The sequence below is a fragment of the Amblyomma mixtum genome, chromosome 3 (genome assembly GCF_055824585.1).
Source record: "Amblyomma mixtum isolate Tamu chromosome 3, ASM5582458v1, whole genome shotgun sequence".
In the NCBI taxonomy this organism is placed as follows: Eukaryota; Metazoa; Arthropoda; class Arachnida; order Ixodida; family Ixodidae; genus Amblyomma; species Amblyomma mixtum.
Window position 1 is genome coordinate 275,806,524 of NC_143014.1, and position 19,824 is coordinate 275,826,347.

Consider the following 19,824-nt stretch of genomic DNA (forward strand, 5'->3'; position numbering starts at 1 on the left):
GCAATTTCCAGCGTTGGTGGCTGTCGCCGCAAATTCAAATAACTTAGAAAGGCAAACAGTATTGAAGTAAAATGAAAAAGCAAATTCCTGTAATTTTTTGCTGTCGAGATTACATTCGGGTATTTCAAGTCAAACTATCTCGAAGAAAATAATTTTTATCTTTTTTGCTTACATACCGTCGTCAGCAAGAAAATTTAGCATCGTATAAGCCGGGCCGAGAACACTCACCTACGTTCAAAACGCTCAAAACGTCAGTGGCCATCTCGAACCGTAACAGATGGCCACTGACCAGAAAGACGCGAGGAAGAACCCAATTTGAACCAGAAAAAACTCCGATTCGACACGCTTCTCCCGTATATATCTGGTCAGAAACATGAGATATGTGAAGTGATCGGTTGCCCCGCTGAAAAAGTAAACACGGGTGATCTGCCGGTACCGAAGAAGGGCATGACGCAAAGGAGGAGCAGCATTGTCCTGCTTCCCCGGTGATGACAATGATAACTCAGTATATCGCTGTTCCAGCTTTGCCATTGATCGCATGTACGGTGGTCGAACAGGCTAACGGTGCGAATACACGTTGTCCGAATGGAACCGCGCGGAAAGTTAGTATATGGCAGAAGGAAACACAAACACGGCGCTCACTATTTCTGTCACATTTCTTCTTTCGCGCTGTTTTTCCTCATCTCATAAGGAATCTACTCTCTACCTTAGCGTGGTAGTGCGGTACAACTGCAGCATCTTGTACACGCGGTGTGTGCAAGACCTTTTATGATATTTTATGATCTTTAGTGCCCCAGAGCGACACACTGTCGCTGCTTTTTACTATGAAGCATTTCTTAATGTACCGATGATAACTCCAGAAACCTCGTTGTTGCAGGCGATATTATAGCAGGCCAGTTTGCTGGAGAACAAATTATATCGACCACTTGAAAATTTAACTCAGGGGAATCTGTTACTTTCATTTACTAGCTTTAGGCTGGTTGGTTACAAGGAACATGTGAAAGGCAGTTTTATTCGAGATTTGCCTCTGGTTTAAGTTTTGCTGCGAGAATTGGTTTCCAGATGTTCTCTCCTTCGAATGCGAGGTGCTCGACATTTTTTTTTATTTATTCCTTAGAGAAGGTCTAACAGGAAGCCAAGGCTAAAGACTATAAATCCTGATTGCGGCCTTGATCTGTCGTCAGCCTTTTATACTGTCTCCGCTTCCTTATCCCCCTTCCACGTACAGGGTACTAAATAAGATGGCATGCCTGGTTGACCTCCCTATTTATCGTTCCTCTTTATTTTCATTTCGCTTCGCATTTAGGAATCAGCCATATCGCATATTCGCAACGGTACATGACTTAGAAAAGGTACATTTCGATGGCACGGAGCGACCCTGCATCAGGACGCGCCTTAGTGGTTGTCGGCAGTTCATCACACTTTCTAAGCAAAAAAAAACAAAACATACAAACTGTGCCGTCTGTTCGTGCATTTATTCAAGCGGGCGGTTTAATGCCGTTGAATGCGTGCTACAGGATCGCAATCTCTTGTGGTAAGTAACATGTGGGGACAATGTTTTGCAAAAGTCTTTTCTTTGCGAGAAGTTTACAAGACTGCTTAGTAGGAATAACAGTTATTCTCTGAACTTTTAATTGTTCATTCACGTATAAAATTAATTATCATCGAGGCTTCTTAAATTCCTAAAGGCATGAAGTTACAGCTTGGCTATACCGCTAAGACACACGGGATTTTTTGCGACGAAACACTAGCTGCGCGTATATGTAGCAGCTGTGTAATCAGCGCAGGCACTCCAGATTGAAAATCAAAGAGAAAGAAAGGGTTCCTTTTACTGAAGAGCCTGATAAGTGATTCAAAATGTCTGTTGCTTTGAGCACCAGGGGCATCTGGTCCCCAAACTGAGCCGGCGATATTCAGGCGTTCCGGGCATGTACAGAGGACAAAACGCTTGTTTAGAAAACGTTCTGGGCGTGTTTTGGGCTGAACGTGCGATATCTGGCCATAACATATGATTAAAAATGGTCTGGGTGTGACCATGTGCAGCTAAGTTCATAGCATTTCATTGTCATTTTTTGCCTTCCTGATCGCAGCGGATTAGGGAGCTGCGGCGCATACAGTAGAGGTGGCAGTGTGCCTGCCCAGGTAGTACTATGGTAATCCCTGAAGGGACCACGAATGACCATGCTGCCGCAGTCACTGGAAGCGGAGGCACCGGTGCTTTGGCCAAAGGAATTTCTGAGAGGCATTGGCCTCGTGGTATCTCACGTTCAAAAAATAGGTATTGAATTTCTGATATTATTATGATGTGATGATGGTGAGTCATGAGAAATTAATCACAATGGCCACATATGTCGTGTTTTTGCATCAGACTGACATAATAAATTCTCAATGAGTTCTTAAATTAACTTTTTTTGCCCCGTACTTCACTTCCCTTCACTTCACTTTATTACCTTAAAGGCCCCCAGGATTGGGGGTATTACATTACTCACATCATATATTCTTGATGAATTTTCGCATAAGCTTTTTGGTACCGGACTGACATAATAAATCCTGGCATTTTTGCGTGAACTTTCCTTGAGAAAAATAAAGATACTGGCATAATAAATTCTTGTGTTTTTGAATCAACTTTCCTGACAAAAAAAAAAGTTTTTCTTATACATGAAGACATAACAGCAGTATCTTTTTCAAGCACCGCCTCAGACATTTTTTTTTAATTTCTCGTGCAGCAATGATGCACATCGACTAAGAGAACTTTGCAATTAAATCTCTTCATTTGTACCTGCCGGAGATTGCATATATGGCGCTAAAATTATGTTAGATAACTATACTTATTGACAGCTCCCCACTAGCACTTGTTGGGGAGCGTCTTATTCGGAGTATATAAGCATAAAACCGCGCTATGAAGAAACGCAGATGAGGTGGTTGTACTGGCATGGCCTGTACAGTCAGGCCGGAATGAAACGCGAACACGCATATGTCATACATTTCTACTTTGCAGCGAAATATTCCTTTACAATCTATTTACGATTATGCCCTTCGGCAGACCCTTTATCCAGACACATGAATCAGGCTAGCTGCACACTACAGCTGAAAGTAGGCAGGTAAAATATTTTTTGTTTTTTTTGACATGTGCTGTTCGCGTTTCATTCCGGCCTGACTGTACTTTCAGAGTTTCTAATGCTGAATCTCGATCTGGTTGTTATGCTTGCTCCTTTCAGAGAGTCGATGGAAGCTGTGTGCAGCCATTATTGGCGGATCCTGGTCCTGAACTGTTCCGCGTTTCAGCGAAAGCAGCATATAAAGTAGTTTCGTTGATTTTTACATTACATGTAAGACCTCATCACCGCAGCGGTTTCAGTATGCTGTTGAAGAGCCGTTAGAAAAAATGCCATTCACAGCACTCCTCTTTTTATCCATAAGAATAGTTTGAATGTATCATAATCCATTAAAAAATGTTGCATCAATGCAGCATGTCTGCAAAAAAATTAATGAGAACCATAAAAGGAAAAAAACACATCACGTCTTAATCAGAAACTCGGTGGCCAATATTAATCAGCAAAGCATCAGAAACTAAACACAGAAGTGATCAGAACTACCTGATGACTCTGATGTCTGAAATCATCGACTTTTTATGAGAAACTCGTCGCAATTTTTGTTAAAGTTAACGAAGTAGCATGTGGGGTTTAGCCTCCTAGAACTGCACAGGGTGCTGCAGGGAACGATGTAGTGGAGGGCTTCCGGTTAATTTTTACCCCCTGAGGTTCTTCAACGTGCTCTGACATCTCGCCGCACATTGCCGTTTTTGCATTTCACCTCTATCGAAACACTGCCTGCTGCGGCAAGGATTCGATCCCATTTCGTTGGGCTCAGCAGCCGTGCGCGATATCCACTAAGCCACTGCGCAGCAGAATGAAGCGACATATATTTGAGGTGTCGTATCCTCTGCGCTACAGCCATGCACCGTTGCTGTTTTGAGCCAATGCAACACCGCAATACCGCACCGATCAAGATGGCTCAAAAATGAAACCTTCGGCGTGACGTTGCCGTTTGCGTGCTAATTTGACTTTCGCGCAGGATCAACATATAGAATGCGCCCCGCTGTGTCAAAGGAAAAAAATTGTATGTTACTGCCGCCAGGTTTTCTTTCGCCGTAATACAATCATCAGAAATACGGGTCAGGAGTTGCTTTTTGCCACCGTTTAATTTCTGAAAAACTGCTTTTGGCTAGATGCTGATAAACGCGAAGGCAACGTTATCACCAGCCCAATCCCCTGATAGATCAAGCCCATATATCTTCTGCAAGGCGCAGTGTTCGCGCCGCTATTTCTGCTGCAGATTACTGTTTGCGGGCCAGTGAATTCAATGGAAGCAATAGAACTGTGCTTAATTATTAGTTTAACGCTATCGTGGAGCTGCCGGCTGAGGAAAAAAAAACATTATATTTAACAGCCAGTGCGTGCAAGAACCGCAGAAGCGGAGTAAGTGGTTCATTTCACCCTCACTACAAAACTAGCACCATGAGCGTCTTTAATTTTCAGGCACACAGTTTCAGCCTATTTTATATCCGTCGTGTTCGGTTGCCACAGAATATACGCCGCTAACAGTACTGCGAGAAGCTGCTGCTGGAACGCTGCAGTTAGTTTCTTCTGTCCGCATTGTTCGGCCATCACGCCAGTGTTGTGCATCACGGTTGCCGCGTGTTCTCCTTTCATGGATTTCTAGCAGTCCCAGAAGGTTGGGGCCGGTACGTTATACCCGAGAAATTGATAGGCGGCAAATTCTCCATTTTCCGAAACACCGCGGAACGCTTTGCGAGCCTTTCGCCGGCAAGCTGCAGCAAACGAGGGGTCACAGTGACTTCGATACGCCCTGCGTGGCCAGCCCAGTGTTCGGCAAACCTTAGAAAGTACGCTGACGTCCGACGGAATTGGGTGCAATCGCAGTTGCGGCAAAAATCCCTGAGGCACGACAGTCTACTTGAAGATGGCTTCCATCAATGCGATGTGCCGCGGCAATCTGAGCCGGTTCATGTCCCGTTGGCTGCCGGTTATGCTCCAAAGCAGCGTGATTGCTAAATCTCTCTTTCACTTCATTCCAAACGTAACCAAGTCCAGAATTCTTGTACATCAATTTTAATTGTGAGGCAACTGTGGAATATTGTAGGGTACTGTCACGGAAATATTGAAAGTAATGGTTCATTCTTCTGATGCGTAGCAAAATCTTTCTTTTAAAGATTGTTTATCGTTTCCATCTAGTGGTTAAGGCTCTCACAGGAAACGAATGGGGAACGTTTTTAACAAGAGCAAAAACGTCAATAGCCAAAAATGCAAGCCTGCTGAGGCGAGATCTGCGCATATAGTGATTGCTATAGTGGAATCTTACGAGGTAAGAAAAATTGCCTTCATAAAGAACTTCCCTTTGAAAAATCCGCTTCTCCAGATTATTTGGGTATGCATATTACTGCTTCCGTTTTATATTTGCGAACGTGATCAAATCATGCTGAATTTTGGATTGACAGTCACTTGTCTGGCGGACTCGACTTCAAGTACTTTGCAAGCGACTGAGTAAGAACCACCTTCCAGCATTCCCAGAATCTGGTTGGTTGGTTGGTTTATGGGTTTTAACGTCCCAAAGCGACTAAGGCTATGAGAGACGCCGAAGTGGAGGGCTCCGGAAATTTCGACCACCTGGGGTTCTTCAACGTGCACTGACATCGCACAGTGCACGGGCCTTTAGAATTTCTCCTCCAAAGAAATTCTAGCCGCCGCGGCCGGGATCGAACTCGCGTCTTTCGGGTCAGCAGCCGAGCACCATAACCACTGAGCCACCGCGGCGGCTTGCATTCCCAGAATCTGGCGGTTTACTCCTTTCATATTTCCTAAATATGAAGGCGCAAGATACAAACTTAGAGTCAGATGTATAGCCTACGCTTTCGGCATTTCGGGGGGTGATTCCGTACAACGGCCTTAGTGGCAGACTTTGATCGTAAAAGAGGCCTTCCTGGCATTGAACTGCTACGGCTAACGAATCCCCTGAACTTTGGACATGCTCAACGTACCCTTTGGATTACTTCAGGAGCCGAGTAAGTCGCATAGGCACTCTGTTCACGTTGGCTGTGGTTAGGCGTGTTTGTCGTGCGTCCGTGGTTTACGTCATGCTGTACATTATGCGTGACGGAATATGTACGGTAAGAAGAACAGCGCGCTCACTTGATCACGGGCTCTCGCGCGTGGCTGCGCGAGGGCCTGCGACTGCTGGCTCCCATTTCATTTCCTCGGTGACAAAATAAACGCAAGGCAGACGACCGGAGCTTGATGGCGAGGCGCGCACGCAGAATGGCGGAAAGAGCTCGGGGACGTGTGGGAGATGAAGAGATGCACCGCGCTCGCTGGTGCCATTCCCGGCTCGCGCACACCGCGAGCGTGAAGACTGGCGGCTGCTCGTGGTGGTGCGGGCGTTATTCCACCCCTGAGATTACCCGAGCCCATTACGGGCCGAAACGACCGCTGCTGCGCGGTCCGGACGCTCGCGAAGCAGAGGGCCGGCGCATGCACGCGCGTGGGAGAGACGGAAGAGCTGCCGCCCGCCCAATGCTGCCCAAGCACTAGGCGGCCCACTTGCAAAGGCGCTGTGTAGCACACCTAGCGGCTCACTTCAAACTTGCGCCTGTGCTGTAACGCGTGGCTTACAGAGGAGTTGGTCTACGTCAGTCGTATGCGGAGAAGAAACGGGAACACGCAAAGGTTGCTCTGTCATGCCAGCTTGCCTGTAACGCCGGCGAAACAGACCAGAAGATAGAGAGCAGGCACGAATTACTTGCGCTTGCTAGAAGAACTACAAACGCAGCCATCTGGTTCTAACACGAGTCCATGTACGAAGTCGTAAGAGTTATTTCACCGCCTGTATCCAGGCGGCAGAAATGAAAAACAAAAAATAGCACGCAATCCTACTTGCTACTCATTACGTTCTTGCGAATGGCGAGTTTTCACAACTATGGAGGCAATGCAGGTAGTTTCTGGGTTCATAAAAAAAATAAAACGAAAATTTGCCATCGCGGTTATGCACGGTTCTGGTTCTGTCTTCCTTCTTACCTACTTATGGTTATTTATTTACCTACTTATAGGCCCGTATCAGTAAATGTTCAGGAAATGCGTGCAGTGTGTGGATTGATAAAGGTAGCTGTTTGGGCGAGTTGGTCTGCAAGAAAAAATGTCGCGCTAGATCAGACAGGGCCAGGATCAGAGCAGGTGGTGTCCTCTTCGTTTTGTCCTTTCTGATCGAGCGCTACTTTTCGTGGTGTCGATTGAGCGGCACTTTTTCAAGCTTTTGAGCAAAAAAATTTTGTTTTTGTTTGAGCTTCTAGACAAAGGCGGAAATATTCTGAATTAATACAGCACACCTCGCCTCACAAACAAACGATTGAACAACATGCCACGCCAGACCTTTTAGTAGACTTGTAACCAACTGCGAGCATTTACGACCCACTTCAAAACTTGAAGGTTCATATTTCTACTACATTTTCTTCAGCGGTGAGCCCCAACAAAGCCACCTTGATCATTGAGTTTTTCCTTGGTTTGTTTGTTTGTTTGTTTGTTTGTTTGTTTGCTTGTTTGAGTTTTGACAAACCACCTAGTAAAACCTGGTGCATGGGCGGCCAAGAATGCGTGTCAGTGGAGGGGACTATACGTGAGGCAGTCCTTAAGTTTCGGCACTCTCGGACAACGGCGCGACAGTAAGACTCAAAACGTTTCACCAAACCTTGTTTTTCTTGTTCAATCCCAATATTATTCCAAATACTTCGTTCAAGTTCCTCGTATTAACACAAGCATCACTATAACCACATTTCAGCGACTTCTTACAATCGAAAACTTTCAAACGCAGTAGCGGTGGTAACTGCGTGAAAATGAAAGAAGCGATGATTGCACGAACAGCAGCGATTGGCTAACTCCGAAGCGTGAAAACCTCTAACGGGTTGTACCCCATCGAGTTTACAAATAAAAGAATTAGCTTGACAAGCTAGGAAGGTGAGCCATAGAAGTATTTAATATTTATCCAAATTCTGGTGCAGTGGACATGATACAAGCAATAGTAGAAAGCTTTCTCAAACTACCGTATTTTCTGGTGTATAAGACGCACCCTTGTATAAGACGCGCCCCCCATATATGCAGGCTGTCATTGAAAAAGTTGGTATATAAGACGCACCCGTGTATAAGACGCATCCCAATTTACCCAGTTAGGCTAGTGAGGTTTAATTAAACATGCTTGTGCGACCATTGCAAAGTGCACCTTACCTGTGAGAAGTTCTTAAGCACCGCTAAGTGATCGAAAAAGGCAACACTCACGCCATACCCGCCCACGTTTTAGCAAAAAAAGAAAAAAAGAACGAAGGAACTCTCCTTATGTACACAAGAACATTTTATATTAACTTAAAACCTTGGAAGTATTCATCTTAATATGCGCTATCAAAAAGCACGCCCATTTCTGGAGGCGACCCAGCTGAAACATTCTCTTCGCACTACTTACGTACTACGTACACGGAGCAAACAAAGTTGCAAAGGGTGACTGAAAGAAACGCCGGCTTGTCTTGACAATGGTGAGAAACGCGATTGTCGCCATCTTTTGGCATTTCACATTATTTTTGCTTGGGGCCTGCGAAACGGCCGCGGGTTTATGATTCCGGAAGTAGGCATCCCCACCGTTTAATAATAAAGTTCACCTAATAACGTTGCTCTCAGGGGTCCCCGTATTGAAGTATTAACCGTGTTAAAACCGCGTTATTGGTAGTGATGTTTTTTCGGTGAAAAAAGCTTGAACATGGACCTGAGTAATTTCTGAACTCGCAAAAAAAAAACAGAAAAAGTCGCTTATAAGACGCACCCTTGTATAGGACGCACCAGCAAGATTTTCGAAAAAAAGCCGCGTCTTATATACCGGAAAATACGGTATACGGCACACGTGGCTCAGAATAAGTGAGCGCGCATACTACCGCTGCCATTTATTGAATAATAATGACACTTCAATGTTCGCGTATTAAAATTAATTTGAAATGCGCCAGAGTTTTGTGGAAGTGGATGGCACTAAAGCGCTGAGGGCGCTACATCATAAGGGAGCGTACGCAATGTATGCGTCCCGCAGTCCATTACCGGCGTGTCTTTCTTAAATGACAACCCTCGCTGTTGAACTGAACACAAGTGTACTGGTCGTAAACAATCCTCACTTATGGCGTTCGTCACTCCACAGGCCTTATTCTACAATGGTCCAGTTCCTTTCCATTCCATTTGGTCCTCTCTCACTGGTCACTTCTGCCACTCACGTGTGACGTTAGGGCAAACGACACGCCAGTCGGGAAAGAAACGCGCCCCTGAGGCCGCTCACTACATAAACGCGTCTCGAGCCCATTTCGCACTGGTGGACCGGCGCCGACGCCCACAAATGATGGAGCACGAGGACGCGTCTGACAGTCTAGGCAAGATTTATCGCCGCTAATTCAGTCTGGGCAGGTAAATTGGGCATCGTTTGTGTGACGAATTGCCGCAGCGTGGTCTGTGTGACCCAGCCGGGCTAGATGCAGCGGCATGAGGCTGGCTAGTGGCGGCGCCGCGACCGTGTCGGCTGTGTCTGTGACTGGCCGTTCGCTTTCCTACCTGCTTTTCATTTCATCACACTGACATCAAGGCCAAATTAGATGGCATGGCTTGTTGGTTGGTTTCTGGAATTTAACGCCACAAAACGACTCAAGCTATGAGGGACGCCGTAGTGGAGGGCTGCGGATAATTTCGACCACGTGGGATTATTTAACATGCCCTGGCATATCTCACGGGCCTCTATCATTTCACCTCCATCGAAATGCGACTTCGGCTTGGATCGAACCCGCGTCTTTCGGGTCAGTAGCCGAGCGCCATAACCACTAAGACATCGCGGCGGCTTGAAATGGAATAGAATGGATCGTTACACAGAACACGCCCCCAGAGCTGCTTTTGCGTACTGGAAAGAAGAAAAGCGTCATTTCTTCAGAAACACAGTTTACGTCGGCCATGCACTGTGAAGAGAAGCATTTCTGCAATACCTGTCTTACGCTGTGTTGCGTAGTTTTCCGCTAAGTGATTGTTCGATGCGGCGAATGCTTTCTTTGCGGAAAGCCAGAATAATCTGTAGTTCAGTTACTGGAAGAAGGTGCACAGTGTTTTTGATAACGCTGCTTCCGAAGCCGCGCAGTTTGGAAACCGTACTTCAATAAATCGAGCCGCAAAATCATGCTCGTTTGGTTGGTAAATGAATAGAGTAATGGAGCAAACTGTTGACCACGAGGCTATGAAAATTATTTTGCATGCAACAGGATGAAATGCCGTTCGTAACAGACGCGCTATCTTTATCTCAGCTTGAGGAGACCTGGTGCGCGCACGAATCTAACAGGAAGAAACTAACCTGATTACAGCTGGTTCATTGTAGACGTACAAATAAGTTGCATTCCTTGCCTTACTCTTTCGGAACAAATAATGGGCGGCTTCGTGTAAGCTGCCTAACGAGCGTCGGCACATCACCAACGATCAATTTCCGAGTGCTGCTTTAGAGCGATCATCTTTAGCCAATTCTAGGCGTGCCTTTGAAGTTTCCATGCCATTTGCTTTCCAAAAAATAAAAATTCCGCCACTTCGTAAAAAAATGGCTGGCTTTAAATAAGTGAAATCCGCCTTATCAATCCTTTAAGCCGAGAAGGTTGACAACTACCCAGAATAAAATAGGCAGGGTTTAACCACGGTTATACCCAAAGGTGGAGCGATAGCTTTGGCATGTCTAAACAGACGGTCCCGACTCCTCTTCTTCCTGGATTAATGAGACAAGTGCTGCTACGCGACGTTTATATAGGCGCCATACGTTGACGTCATGTCCCGTGGCCTGACAGTAGCGCCAGCTCGATGATACTCATTTAAGATGAAATGTTAAAGGTTAAAGGTTGGGGTCAAAGGTCAAGAGTCAAAGGCAAAGGGCAAGCCACCATGGTGGAAATGAGGCACCATTGTGTAACTTTGGTTGACATGGTACACTATAGGGTTTTTAACTTGGGTAAACCTAGTATAGTGCAAAAGTACTCCCAAATCGCCAGTCAAATTTTGGCAGTGGCCCGGGCCAAACTTGGAGGTCGCCAATGTGTCGGGCACGCTCAATTATGGTTTGACATTGGTTTTGGTCCAAATCCACCAAGCTGAAATTTTGAGGTGTGACCCGGGCCAAATTTTAAGGTCTCCCTCGTGTTGGGCATGATCAATTATGGTTGGACATCGATTTTGGTTCATATCGGCCAAAGTCAAATTTCGGGGGTGGCCCAGGCCAAATTTTGGTACTGGCACCATGGTGAATCGTGGTGACCATGGTATACACCCCTGTTATGCGTAGTTTGACTTAGTCACGCTGTTGCTATGCTGGCAGTCAAGGACAAGGATCGCACCGGCAGGGCACAGCTGCACGGAGATCGACTTTTGCATCTAATAGAGCTGTCGCTCTAAACAACGCGCACACGACAAAAAAGAGCCCACGACGAAGGCTCCAGCCGCTCTCCTGTGCTCTTTTTCTTGTGTGCGTGCTTTTTCTCCCTAGCTGTCGCCCTTTTCAATATTCTTTACAAAATGGTCCACCATTCACCCTGGTACAGTCCATTGCATTAAATGTGATTTTGTAACAAAAGCTGCGCGTTTACGTGCAACATACCCGCGCAGTCTGTTCTTATCAGATGCTGAGATTCAGACTGGTTATGACTTCAAACTTACCGCTACGGGAAACAAGCAGTGCAGTCAGTACCAAGTCCTATACATTGTTTTTTGAAGACAATGACACAGAGTTCAGACAGAGTGCATCGCAATGAGCAGCACTTTCAAGACGACTGCTTACTAAACTACTCGCTTGGTTGTCGAGGATAATAGTACCGCTTTTCATAACATAACTGTAAGTGATTTTGCACACATGACTACAGCCTTGGAAAAGCTTGTCGATCTCGCTGAGCGCGAAAACATTATGAAAGGAAGAAGCCGCCTCTGGCTGGCCATACGAGTCAACACATCAAGTTCATCTTGCATTTTCGCGAAGGCACTGTTCTACATATAGTTTCTTTGTACTTCCTGCCTAGCGTCTTAATTGTGTCGCCTTTCGGCAAGCATTTAGTAAGAGCCTGTCTCACTACTATAAGGCCGTGCACACTTTTTGCTTTTCTGCTGTGCGTCGTGAGATGTGTGTCTGCAGAAAGAGGCAATTCAACTGTACGTAGTATTGAATGCATGAAGAAGTACCTACGCCAGTGAACAGAGCAATTTCGAGTTTAAGAGAACGATAGTGCGCATCGGGACAGTTATCATTATATGCGGGCTAACCATATTTATTTAAACCAAAAACAAAGTGAACAAGGATAGATGGGGAGTGTCAGTCCACTACTAGCCAACGTTTCGACAGCAGGATTTGTCTTCCACCAAAAGTTTTTATTCATTGTGCGAGACCATCGTTCGTGTGCGTGCATCAACCACAGCGTTTCTTTCTGCCACGACAGGTTAAACCTATCACATCACTACATTAAGATAAAAAAGACCCCTTTTTGGAAGAACTGCACAAGGAGTAGGTTGTAGAAACGTAAACACGATTACTCACAGGGGTAATAAGGAGCGCTGCATTGTCTGACAAGGCTCTCAGGGAAGTGGGTGCGGCAACGTTCTGTGACAGGCGATTCAAGTGTACGTTTGGGGAAGGTTGACGCTGAAAAATTTGGAGTGCGAGCACGTGACAATGCAACTTGTAGAGGATGATCAGTGGGGAGGGAAATGTATGCTGGCAGGATGATGTAGGGCTCACAGCCAAGTGAGCAGTCAAAAACAAAAACAACTGGCAACTATCCAGGATACTGCACATTTCAGCGTTAGCTAGGCGCTTCACGCCGCTTCACGATTAAGCTACATTTGATCGAGGGGGTTAGGCATACATCTACTATTAAAATTAAGCAGCATCTTTCAGAGTTTGTCGCAGACCTGATACTCGAATCAGAGAGGGATGGCTTTGAAAAGACGATGAAACCCTTGAGTGGCGCCTTCGAGGTTCGCCTGCCTCTTGCGCCGGGGTACTTGAACTCAACTGAGCGGCGGTACTCCGGGCGTGGCATGAGAACCTTGGAAAGCCACAGACTGTCGCGAACGGAACACGGGAAACTGAAAAGAAATAAGCAGAGTGTGCTTGCATTTAGTTTTACCGGTCACATTTCAGTTGAGCTGACGACATATTCAGCGGTTAGATATCTGTAGTTGAGCTGTACGCGGCAATGTAATTTTCACCAAGGATATCGTAAGGTCTGGGATATTTAACATTCCGATGCTGAACATAGTCGACGAGGGACAGCGCGGTAGCGTGTTCCGGTTTAATGGGTTGGAGGTTCTGCATTTCGCCTCCATCGAAATGTAACCCCGCAAAAGAAAACTTTTTTCCCGTGGCAAAGTCATGTTCCACGAGCAGTCCTCTGTATTGGGGTGGCATTTCAGGAAATATGCGTAAATAATAGTTGTCGCCTTGAATTGATAGCTAGAGGAGCGATGTCACAGCTTACTGAGTCTGGACTGAGCAACGAACCTACAGTAGTGCAAAGCAGTGTGCATCCACTCCGCGCTGAGCGCACTGCTCGTGCATCCGCCCACCGCTCTGTCCCAGGGCGCGTGTCTCAGCAGTCTGTGCGCGCACATTCGCCTCGGCGGCCTGCCCTCAGCGCAACCGTAGTACGCGTCAAGGGCCGCCACGGTCGTTTTGTCACGCGGCTCAGTGCTCGGCGCCTCGGCATGCGGCGCGTGAACGACTCCCCGCCGCCCTCCTTTACGTGCGTGCCACTGGGACGGCACCGCAGGGACGCGTGTCGGGCCCGAGCCCTCCCATCTAATTACCTAGTCTCCGGCTGCCTGCGAAGCGGCGTTTCAGACTCTTCCGCAGGTCTCTGGCTGCAACGATGCAGCTGGGAAACAAAACGGTGACAGTGCGCTCGCGAGTGAAATGCCTGTGAAGGCAGGCCACGTGGGAAACGGCAGCGGGTGCTGTGAAACGCGCAAAGCGTGGCACTGCCCAGCTCGAGCACTAGGGTTGGCTGCCCTTTGCCGCCAGTGGTGCATTCGCAACGCTGACGAAATACAAAAACTTCTGTGAGCAGATGTATGCGTGGTTTCTAAGGCGCTGGAGTCAAAACTATTGTGAATGCCCATGATTGAGACACAGTCACAAATGTAATTGTTTCTGCGACTCCAAGACATGTTGACACCGGATATTTGTGAAGACAAGCATATCATAACGGCTGCACTATTTTAAAGGTTCTTAGCGCCACTGTGGATCGTTAGGGTGATGTCTACTTACAACGTCGCATAGACGACATGGAGTACAACGCACATGGCTTCTGCACGGGGGCCACAGAACGAATTTGGGGCGGAAATCTGATGTTTGGTGCACAAAGGAACGCCAAATAAAAAAAGCTTGTAATTAATTCTGTATTAGAAAGCCTGCTTGAGAAAAACAAACAAAAAGAAAAGAAACCTTAAACCACACTTCGAGGCTGACGTTTTCAGGAATCACCCCCCCCCCCCTCCCCCGACAGCTACCATGAAAGGATTCAGATAGTAGAGCAGAACGTTGGGTCAGTTAGTGTAGCGACATATTCAAGACAACTTTGCGCAGAATAACACCAAGACGAATGGAGAAACACGTACACACACACGAGCGCTCGTGTGTGTGTACGTGTTTCTCTCGTGTGTGTGTACGTGTTTCTCCCTCCGTCTTGTGTTATTCTGCGCAAAGTTTGCTTGGATTCAGAAAGGCTGCTACCAATCACCCTTTCACTTTTAAAAAACAGGTTCGTGCTCGGCTCTATTATAAGCCTAGTAGGCTTAAATTAGCCTGGTTTACCGCCGCCCCTGGAAGGGATAATGTTTGTTGTCGTCCACTTGGAACTCATTCATCTTCCGCGATGGAGCTGGAAGAGTACAACTGCGCGTTGATTTTGCGTCGTATTAAAAGGAGATGAAACAAATCTGAATGCACTGAGTGTTTGTATCGGGTTTTTGGGGACCTCTGTCTTTCCCTAGAAACAAGTATTTGGTGGTTTGAGGGATTTAGAAGAGGTACTATTTTGCTGAAAGAAAAGAATTGGAGCAGAAGCCAAGTGACAGCATTCAGCCAAAACAAAGTCAGCACAATGTCACCCCTGCGAAGAAAACAAAAATGTAAGTGGTAACAATCAGGGGACCTTTTGAGCATATTCAAGCGGTATTACAGATGGGATGGCCAGTATCATCGAAAATCTGGCGGGAACTTCGAGCCAGAGAAGTTTTACCTTGATATGTGCGTCATGTTAAGAATAATGAGCGAAACGCCATCCTTGTTGAACGGTACGAAGAAATGCCGGTAAAATCGACGGAGGAAACTCTAGACGTATTCCTCAGATTGTTACATGTGACGAGACCTGTATTCGTCGCTGTGGCGTGGAGAATAAGTGTTAGCGAACAGTTCTGCCCTTGAATCGCAAAGTAAAAGTCCTAAGACAAGTGATATAAAGGTGTGACAATATCGGCCGAAGTCTGCTGGCAGAATGATTTATTTAAGGCGTAACTGTCGTGAATGCACGAGACATACGCACTCTTCGGACGGGGTCTTATAAACCTTGTGTTCTTCATTTAAGAGCTCACTTAGCGGTGAAACCAAGGTAGCGGACGATAGTCGAGCCAACGGACGCTGCATTTTTTTATTCTTGCCGCCTCTTTAGAGTACACTTCTGCCGTCCGGAGATATCGGCTCTAGAGCAATGTTGACCTTTTAGCAACTATGCTATTCTTTTTGGCTTTATTGGGCTAAGAGGGGGCTAAAGAGCTGATTTTTCTGTTTTAAGGGGCTGTTTTTAATCCATCCGCTGCAGAAGAAACGTGTAGCTGCTTCACTGATTTAATAAAATTGTTGCGTCTAACTTGGAAGAAAAGCTAATAGGCCTCTGGTCAGTACACTGCTATAATATTTCGAAACATTTACCAGGTAAATTCTAGATTATTGTTATAGGGTGATATCAGGGAGGCGCAATGAAACTTGAACTTTCCTCATTTTGTTCACGCGCGCATGAACGCGGCTTAAGTCTACAGGCGATAATAAGTAGATCAGAAATACGCCGACTGTCATCGAATTTTGTAACCTGGCCGCCAAATGATGCCAGCATTGTAGCGATTACAGGCGAGTGATTGTTGACTAACTGAGAAATGTATAAATTTTGCTGACACGTTAAAGTCAAACAGGCGTGAAGGTGCTGAAACGTGACATCAACGTCATTAACAGATCAAGAATTCCCCATTTTCTTGAGTCTGTGCTCGTTATACGGAAACCAATACCCCACTGGTCCTCGTGCCCGACAGTCAATACACTACCTTCTTCAGCATCTCCTTCCTCCCCATACAAGACAGAGCTGGGACGCTCCACCCCAGGTCACCCATTTATAGAAACTACAGCTGTCACTCCGCTATCGTAAGGCTCTTTGTAATCCATCAAGGACACCTATTCCTCACGACCGCGATGTGGTTCCAGTAAGATTTGGTTTTTGGTTTCTGTAGGGTTTAACGTCCCAAAGCGACTCAGGCTATGAGAGACGTAGTGAAGGGCTTCGGAAATTTCGACCACCTGGGGTTCTTTAACGTGCACTGACATCGCACAGTACATGGTCCTCTTGAATTTTGCCTCCAACGAAATTCAACCACCGCGGCCGGGATCGAACCTGCGTCTTTCGGGTCAGCAGCCGAGCACCGTAACCACTCAGCCACCGCGGCGGCCGGGTCCAGTAAGGAAATGTTTCGCTCGCTCTATCACACTGGATACGTTGGGAACTTTTTGTGGCAAACTCTGGAAATAAACTGCTCGAAGAGAAATACTTAAGCCCAGAAACAACACTTTGCTTATAAACACTGGTGTAAATAAAGTGATAAAGCGAGAGGTTCCCTTGATTTCAACCACGATCTATTCGTCGAAGCAAACAATACTTCCCAGGAATAATGGCAGCTCAGACAACCACGTGAAATAGATTCTACCCAGTAAGCACATCCGTTAAAGTTCTTAGTTTGAATGTGGTACAAATCTTACCGGAGAAAAAAAAAATGTGGTAGAGTTTTAACGTAGCTAAAGCCCTGACGTGCGAAAGTATGCGTTTAGCCTGATTGGCTCATGGTAATGCTTCGCTGGGTCGTCGCCACGTCGGGCGACGATATTAAACTCGGGTTAAGCTCTGATTGAGGTTAAGCTAATCTGATCTGATCGCGCTACAGAATGGAAGTTAATGAAGAGGATGATGTGTGATGCACAGTGCTGTGGACCATTTCGTTCTCTACTGTCCAAAGTTCGCACTTCAGAGAAAGATTTACCTGGAGGTCCCTCTCTCCAGGTTAGGGCTCCCGTTATCTCTGCCAGTGTTGTTATCGTTCAGTGCGAGAATCAAAGGATTTGCATTGGGTTCAATTTGTGGGAATCTCCATGATTCCCACAACAATTATGTATAAATTACATAATTGCAACTGGTAGGTTGATTTGCTAACTCCTTTAAAAGTCTTGGAGTTTTCTTTTTTTTTCGCCAAAATATTCTTTGTTATTTCACTTCAAATATTCTCCTGTCGTTTTTCATGAATACATTTTTCAAAATTCACGTTTGGCTTCGATATTTTGTCGTAATCCTATGAAAATTTCCTTATTTATACCACTATACCTTGGCCAATCCCCCACGTGGGTATGTGCCATTATAAAGAGGATGAAGAAGAAGAAGAAGAAGCGCGAAAGTGCGTTGCAGTTTAGTACGAGGTGTGATCGGCTACAGCGCTAGCATAGTCCCCTCGTGCAGTGGCCAGCGAAGCTGATCTGTTCGCGAAGCCTTGGGTTCGAAAGCCAGTCGCGGCAATATTTATTTTATTTTTGAATGGGCTGTTGCTATGCTAGGTTTTGCCAAGGTCACCTTAGACGTCAAGCTTCACACAAACTCGGTGACCCAGTTAGACCTCGTGAAGTATTGCTTTCGCACTGAAAATCCGGTGATGTCCTGCGCCGTCCGGCGTCATCTGTCATAAAATTCGCTGATTCGTCGACTGGGCGTGTGATATCATGAGACCACGCAACATGACCGAGCAGGCAGGCGCGTGGGCATTTGGCAGGTGGTCAAGGTTGGTTGTGTGCAGATATGTCTCGACAGCTGCGCGGATCAGGTTGGAATGGAACAGGAATCAACGCCACGTGTGTCTACCGTAGGATAAAATCTCCGCAAGCGGAGACGGCGCCCACGAAAATATGTCACTGAAGCTGCAGTATCGGCGGCTGCACAGGCTCAGCGTGTGCAGCAAGCAGTAGTGACAGGAAAGGAGATGCAGGCCGAGAAGACTTCAGACTTTAAAACGCATTGTCAGCTCGTAATGTAATTAACTGTCCTCTAAGCTTGTTTTTTTTAGTAGTAAAACGGATAGCTGAGCAATGACAACAGCGTGGTGGTGCTGAAAAAACTTTTCGGCGGGGTCCTCAGTGCGGGAACAAAACGAAAATTGATCGATGTCGTGCGACATCAAATTGACGTAATGAGAAAAGTATCCAGGAAGATTGATTGTGATTCCAAAATCAAATACAAAAACTGGTTACCTTAGCTCGCTAAAAATAGAGCGCTGTCGAAATAATAAAGCGCATAGGATACAAAGCACGGGGAAAGATTTTCTCTGAGGGCGCACATCTTAGGGCTGACGTTATAACTAAAAGTACGGTCAGAAATATTTAAAAAGGACAGTTAAGCTAACACTCGACACCTTAACTACCACGAAACAACAAAAGGAGTGTGTTTTTATTACTGTTAAAGCCCTGCTTAACGAATGAAGATGGGAAGACATGCTTAGAGAAGCGGAACTACTTAGGCAACATTATAAAGCTAATTTAACTTCTAAAAAAGCTGAGCTAGGGTATGTGCTTGTAAAGTTGACGGGATTAGGCGTCGAAATTGGCAGCGAGTTAAACACGCAGGCTCTTCGCTTCCTATAGACCGTTCTTTTGTTGGGCGTAAAAAAAATGGTGTTTTTGCACTGAGCCTCTTTTTCCACTGTTCTTAACATTTTAATACCGTCATCAATATCTTACTGAGCTATCCTGGGTGCCTGAAAAGGCCTTTTGACGATTTCTTTTTTATAAAATCAGAAAGTTTCAAGAGATATCGAAGCTTTGCCCAGTGAAGGAGCACCGTTCTCTAATTAGGAAGCACTAATTAAAGAGGGATATTAATCCGTTGCCGAAATGTCGAAGGCAGAATAACGATGCATGTTCTGTTTTTTTGCACCTTTTGGAATGCTTGGGCTGAAATTTGGCGTCTTTAATGTTGCTTGTCATTTGGCCTGAATTTATCGATCGTGTTTCTAGCGACGTTTACTCTTTATTCCAGAGTGCCTTGTAAGCCGTAGTTAGCTTGATATAAAAACAGGGCTCTTAATTTTTGGCTAAAACTCAGTTTTACTGGTAACTCTTACACCCCGAACGGAAATAGTGCTTTTTCCCGAAATAGCGCCTTCAAAGAAATGTAGTTTGCTAGCGCAGAAAGCAGATGGCCCTGCACGGAAACTATCCATTCCCTTTTACTTGCTACAGGGCTGGATTTTTAGTTGATCGTTGATCATTTCAAGCATTTTCTAACGCTTGTTTTAAGCTTATGTTAACGCATGGTGAGGTCTGATTAAAAGGTGAGTTCGAAAAGTGCATTTTAGAATCGAGAGGCCACAGCAATGGTGCCGACAGTACGCCTTATTGGCAATAAGTCGAGCCCACTTATAACGAACC